The sequence below is a fragment of the Sinocyclocheilus rhinocerous genome, unplaced genomic scaffold, assembly GCF_001515625.1.
Source record: "Sinocyclocheilus rhinocerous isolate Xijiao unplaced genomic scaffold, SAMN03320098_v1.1 scaffold5585, whole genome shotgun sequence".
Lineage (NCBI taxonomy): Eukaryota > Metazoa > Chordata > Actinopteri > Cypriniformes > Cyprinidae > Sinocyclocheilus > Sinocyclocheilus rhinocerous.
Genome location: NW_015644340.1, coordinates 52,869 through 59,572, shown reverse-complemented (window position 1 = coordinate 59,572; position 6,704 = coordinate 52,869).

Here is a 6,704-nt window from a genome sequence, read left to right as displayed (position 1 = left end):
ATGACCACAGAGAGTCAGGACCTCGGTTTAACGTCTCATCCGAAGGATGGTGCTTGTTGACAGTACAGTGTCCCCGTCACTATACTGGGGCGTTAGGACCCACACAGACCACAGGGTGAGCACCCCCTGCTGGCCTCACTAACACCTCTTCCAGCAGCAACCTAGTTTTCCCTGGAGGTCTCCCATCCAGGTACTGCCCAGGCTCAGCCCTGCTTAGCTTCAGTGGGCAACCAGTCTTGGGCTACAGGGTGATATGGCTGGCGGCAATGCTTAAATGCACGAATGTTTCGCCAATCATTATTACATATTCGGGTCTTTAGCGACCTGGACCTATATATACAACACGGATGGATCTCTAACTGCTCCAATAGCAAAAAAAAACTCTTGATATTTTAAGAACAATTAGAGAAGAATAAAATAAAGCATATTTCGTTACCTTTTGAAACTTAAAAGGGTTCAATTTGAGCAGATGATTTTACCATCGCTGTCATCGTCAGAGCGCACTTCCACAGTACATTCAGCATCTGGGTCATATTCACGATCTCAGCCATATTCTCAAAACTATCATTTTCAATGACTTCATATTCAATATTTTGATCACTGGCAGCTTATTCACCACATCCAGCATCAAATGACAGTGACATTTATATTTCATTGCGTATAGTAATTGCTCTGCAGTAAAGCCATTCAAACCACTTCAATTTTTGCTGATGATATTTGTTTGTTTTATGCCTGCGGTAATTATGAGTGAAATGTCACATCATCATTGTGTATCAAACAGTGCCACCTTGAGGAAAAAAAGATGCATTGCACATATTGAGTCATCAGATATGTAAATATTGTTGCGCAGGAAAAAATACTTACACATTTATATACCTCGGGTCTCTAGCGACCCTATACACTTTTTTACAAAAAAATAATAAGAAAACTGGCATTATTTTATGTTTTACTATTTTTTTCTTGTTATATTGTTTATAATTAATAGATTGAGGAATACTAAGAAAGTTGATGTCTAACTTAAAAAAATGGAGGGAGAGGGTAGAGAATGATGTCCTGGGTCGCTAAAGACCCGAGGTATGCATTTAAGGGTTAATTAACTTATTGAAATAAATCAGTTTTTACTCAGATAACAACTCTTTGTGTGTTATTTAGTTCTGTAATTATTTATATTACATTTATATTATGTTATATTTAAATAAAATATTAGTTATTCAGCTCTTTAGTTATTCTGTTAGTTCTTTAGTTAGTTCTGGTACTCCTTATTTACTCAGTTTTATTTCTAGCTTGGTTTGGTTTATAGCTATCTTTAAACAACCAGGTTCCCTTTCAGTCGGTCACTACGAGTCACGTTGTGACCGACGAATTGGGATATCGCTTCGATAGACCAATCTACTTCGAGTGTAAACTAAACGAGCCAATGCACATTGGCATGCAATTATTGCATCCAGCTGCCGCTGATCACAGCGTGAGTATAATAAGGCAGCAGGTGCAATGCATACCAGCTTTTCGCTTCGGAACCGAGCGACAACATCGTTCTGCTCTATATTTATTTCGAGAACTACGAGTTCAGCACACTCTCGGCGTTTAGTTTACACTCGAAGTAGATTGGTCTATCGAAGCGATATCCCAATTCGTCGGTCACGACGTGACGTCTCCGTTCCCTCCTTCAGGGAACGAGGGTTACCATACGTAACCGAGACGTTTCTTTTTCACATAAATGGTATAACCAGTTAACACTCAAAACCCAAATGACAGTTATATGACTCAATAACCATTGTGTTCTCTTTTTCCAGAACAATTTCAATAAAAGATGGGGAGGAAAAAACAAAACAAAACAAATAAACAGCAGTTTGGACGATAAATTTGAGATTTTTTTTTTATTTATTATTATTTTTTAATTAACTATTTTTTTAGTCTTAACGGTGTTGAGCACTACTGTAAGGTTAACCCTGCATGGTGTAAATGTTTGAAAATGATTAACAGTTGCAAATAAACATTCATTAGAAATTTATAAAAGTAACCAAAAAGTAATAAAAAGTAATCAGTTACATTACTTTAATAAAGTAATTGAAAAAGTCACACTACTATTACATTTTAAATAGGGTAACTTGTAATCTGTAACCCATTACATTTCCAAAGTAACTTCCCAACACTGGTCACCAAAGTGCCACCTTGTCTGTAACACTGTTTTATTAAAGAGTGTAGTTGTATACTGTACATATTTGTATGCCTATTGTTGTGACAGGCTACACGGGAAAAGCTGAAAATTATTTACCTCAGACAACAGACAGACAGACAGACAGACAGACAGACAGACAGATAGATAGATAGATAGATAGATAGATCACAGTTTTGTTGTAACTTAAAATGCGGACCTTCAAACCTTGAGCATGCTGTTCTCTGAGTAAAAGGGTAGAGCATAAAACGAAAAGACATGACAGCTAGAGGGCGCCTCTTTTCTTCATTGAGTTATAACTTCCCAACACTGGTCACCAAAGTGCCACCTTGTCTGTAACACTGTTTTATTAAAGAGTGTAGTTGTATACTGTACATATTTGTATGCCTATTGTTGTGACAGGCTACACGGGAAAAGCTGAAAATTATTTACCTCAGACAACAGACAGACAGACAGACAGACAGACAGATAGATAGATAGATAGATAGATAGATAGATCACAGTTTTGTTGTAACTTAAAATGCGGACCTTCAAACCTTGAGCATGCTGTTCTCTGAGTAAAAGGGTAGAGCATAAAACGAAAAGACATGACAGCTAGAGGGCGCCTCTTTTCTTTATTCATTGAGTTAGTCCCCTGCTTACATTGTGAGTGACATTTACTCTTGCAGGCCCAGATCTGTGCATGAACTTGAATATAGGGGATATTATCCCTCATCCAGTTCACTATTTTGATATGAACTATGTGCTGAACACTATTCAATTTCAAAGCAATGATTAAATACTGATAATTACAGCTCCTGCCATGGGCTTTAATTACCCATAGCAAATAGAAAGTCCTGATTATAAATCTAATTAAAAAGCGATTTAGTGGCAGAGAGCTCATACAAAACAGGTTTTAGTATGGTCTTGTGCTAAATGAGGACCTCATCCAAACAGAATAAAATATTATAGAAACAATGCCTGCTCCCATGCGGGGAAAAAAACAAAACAAAAAAACAACAACACCATATCATTGTTATTATTCATAACCTTATACATTATGAAAAGCTCGTTCCCGAGTACATAAAAAGGAGGCAGGCACAAAAATACCAATATAATAAATTTTTAAAAGTTATTTCAAATTCATTCAATCAGCAAAACTATAATGAAAAAAATAAAGATGTCTAGGGGATAAATATCACTTTTTATGGACCAAAATATGCAAGTGATAATGAAAGAGAAAGGCCACAGTTCCTCTGGGGAGAAAACAAGAGAGGTGTTTTTTTATAACATACAAACAAACAAGCTAATTTAGAAATTAATCTCATCGCCGTCAATCAAAAATGCCACATACTGACTGCTGCAATAAAACAGGCAAGGGCGAAAAATTTATTGTAAACAGTGTTGATATTGTTAACTAAAACTAAAACTATTAAATTATTATTTTAGGAAATTGAAATAAAGCAGAAATAAATGAATACATAAATAATAGATGAATAATTTAAAAACAAAAAACTGAAACAAAAATTAGAAAAATAAACAAGCTTAAGTTAAAACTTAAATATAAATGGAAATATTTAAAGCTGCAGTCCGTAACTTTTTTTGGTTAAAAAATGATCTGAAATCAATATTTGAGCAAGTGCATGACCAGCCAATGTTCGAAACTATCGCCTTACTTTAGTCCGATTCACAAAGGTAAGCTTATAATAATGTTTTCTAATTTGAGTGGTACGGGTAGGTTTTCGCTGGAAATTTGAGCATGGCACTGCGTCATTACGTCAGGTCTGTAAACATAAAGAAAAGTAAACATAGTCCCAGCTAGTAGGCTATATCGCATGTGCGGATCCTGCAGGTGGCGCATCGTTTATAGCCTTTTCTCACAGCAGCTAGAATAATTCATTTTATCATTTTGATGGCGTATTGTAATCCAGAAAGGATTATGTGTTTATGAAACACATGTGAATGAAATTAAATTATATTCCAGTTTTAAATGTGAATCTGATTACAGATAGCCTGGTATTACACAAGATCTGTATTTTAAAGACAACCAGTTCGAAGAGAGCATAATTTGCTTTTTTGGGTTAAAATAATTTCTTAATATGAAATTAGAATGGTATGACAATTAGAGATTAGACTGTACAGAAACTGAATTCACACGCTAATACACACTATACTCTAGGGGTCGACCGATATGTGTTTTTCAGGGCCGATGCCGATTATTACAGATCAAGTAGACTGATAACCGATATTTTGAACCGATATATATGTCTGGTGTAAAAATGAAAATTAATGTCAAAATTAAGAACAACAAAATAATTTACATGTTAGAAATGTATGTGTAATAGCATAACCTCTCATAATTCCTCATTAATTCTTTTCTGATGGCTAAAACATAACCTACAGTAGTAGAGGTGACTATTCAAGTCATCATCTAATGCACATCTATGGATTAACTTTAAAAAATTTATTGCATCGCGGAAATCATAGATAATATTGAGGTGTTTTGGAACTTCAGTGTAACGTTAGTGGATTGTGATTTATTGCAAATTAAGCAACGTGTGCTGCTGCCTTACCTTTGAGAGACAACTGATGCTTGATCACTGAAGCAGCTCCAGGTTGCAAGCGCTTTCAGAGTGAGAGTGAATTCCGCATTGATTGGTCGGACTCGTGACTCCCAACAAATCAGATGGGCGGTGGGCGGAGATTGCTTTAGGCCTCAGAGTGGTGAGTTCTGACAGGCTGCATCAGAGCCAAATAGCGCGTTTCAAAATATGTTTATTTTATCGGCGAATCGGTTTTAAAAATGACTGATACCGATAATCATAAAAATGCTTAATATCGGCGCCGATAATCGGCCATGCCAATAATCGGTTGACCCCTAATATACTCATAGTCACGCAATGCTGATGTTACCATTAATACTTAGAGAAGAAAGTATAACAATAATAATAATTTGCACGGTTTAATGTGATATGAGCTAACCGATCGTTACACTTAATCACCACTGGTAGCACGATTTATTGTAATCCTATTTTCCTCAGTTGGTCAGAACAAACGTGGCAGACGTGTTACTTGTCTAGATGACAGTATATGGTGAAAATTCTTATTTGGGTCATATATTCTAAGACGTAGGCTAGAATCTGTGATTGCGATGTACAGTAAATATCCAGTAAATATCCACGGTGCCTGACTGACTGCCACACATACTCCTCAAAACATTAGATTCATCTGCGCTGGAGCACAACCCCACGCATGAAATATAATTCCGCACACAGCTGCAATTGCAGGTTTTCAAAGAGAGATGGCGACAAAGAGGCAAAACTTACAGACTGCAGCCTTTAGTTAAAAATAACAGTGTTCTGTGAATGTTGATGCTTTAATAACAAATATTTATCGGGAGTGTGTATGCTGGGATTTCATTAATTTCATGGAGAAAAAAGTAACGTAACTAGTAATGTAACTAATTAGGCTACTAATTACTTTTGAAATAAAGTAATCAGAACAGTAACGTGATTACTTTTAAAAGGAGTAATCAGTAATTTGATTACATTTTCAGAACTGGCCGCGAGTGTGGCTCATGCAGGGAACCCCTGCACGATACAGATGGGTACAGTGAGTGTGTCACCTGTCTGTCTCACTGAGATGGCATGCTCTCACTGCAAGAGCATGAGTCTTGTCCTTCTCCGCTCGCATATTGCCTTCTTTAATGAAGGTGGTCATCCCCGCTCTGCTCTTCTGTTTCCTCTCTCCCCTAGGAGAAATAAACAGTGGAACAGCAGGGCTTTGATGCATTTACGACACCTAAAAATGAATCCTTATGAATATTGAAATCGCGGCATTAATTTTATTATTAGTTGTTTTTAGTTGTCATATCAATTACCTTGTCTTCAATTGCATTTTTTTATTGTTTCGTTTCCAAGAATATGCCTACATAATGTTAAACAAGGCTTCACTTTAAACCTTAAAATAAATAACATTTCTGCAATTGGTTTACCTTTACATGTCACGCGCTCTTTACAAATTCAAATGTTGCAGCTTCAAACGACAAGTTTTACGGCAGGATAATCGAACGCTCATTGGCACTCGCCTGCATTCGTCACAGATTGCGACATATCGTGTTTCTGGTGAGGTGTGTTTGAATGATGCGCGCGCGCCTTCACGAGTTCATGGAGTGGATCGGGAAAATAATCTGGATAATATTTTCAGCGATTAACAACTTAAATTCTGCTCTGCACCTCACACAAACCTACTGTATTCCGCCAGAGAGGACTGCGGCTGCAACGCATCGTCATTTGGATTACTTTTGGTACTGCTTTTGACATTTTTGCAATAAATAAATGATTGTAATGGCATTTATCTGTCTGTCATGTTTTTCTTATACTGTACAGAAATAGTTATGTTTAGGTTTAGAGGTAGGAGTGGGATAGCGACTATAAAAATATTATATTGTTACTAAAATGGTTATTTTCCTGCATATTTCAGTCAATTGCGTTTTATATCGAAGCTAAGTGGTTCTTCTTCTAATCGGTCCATTGTATCGACCACTGTG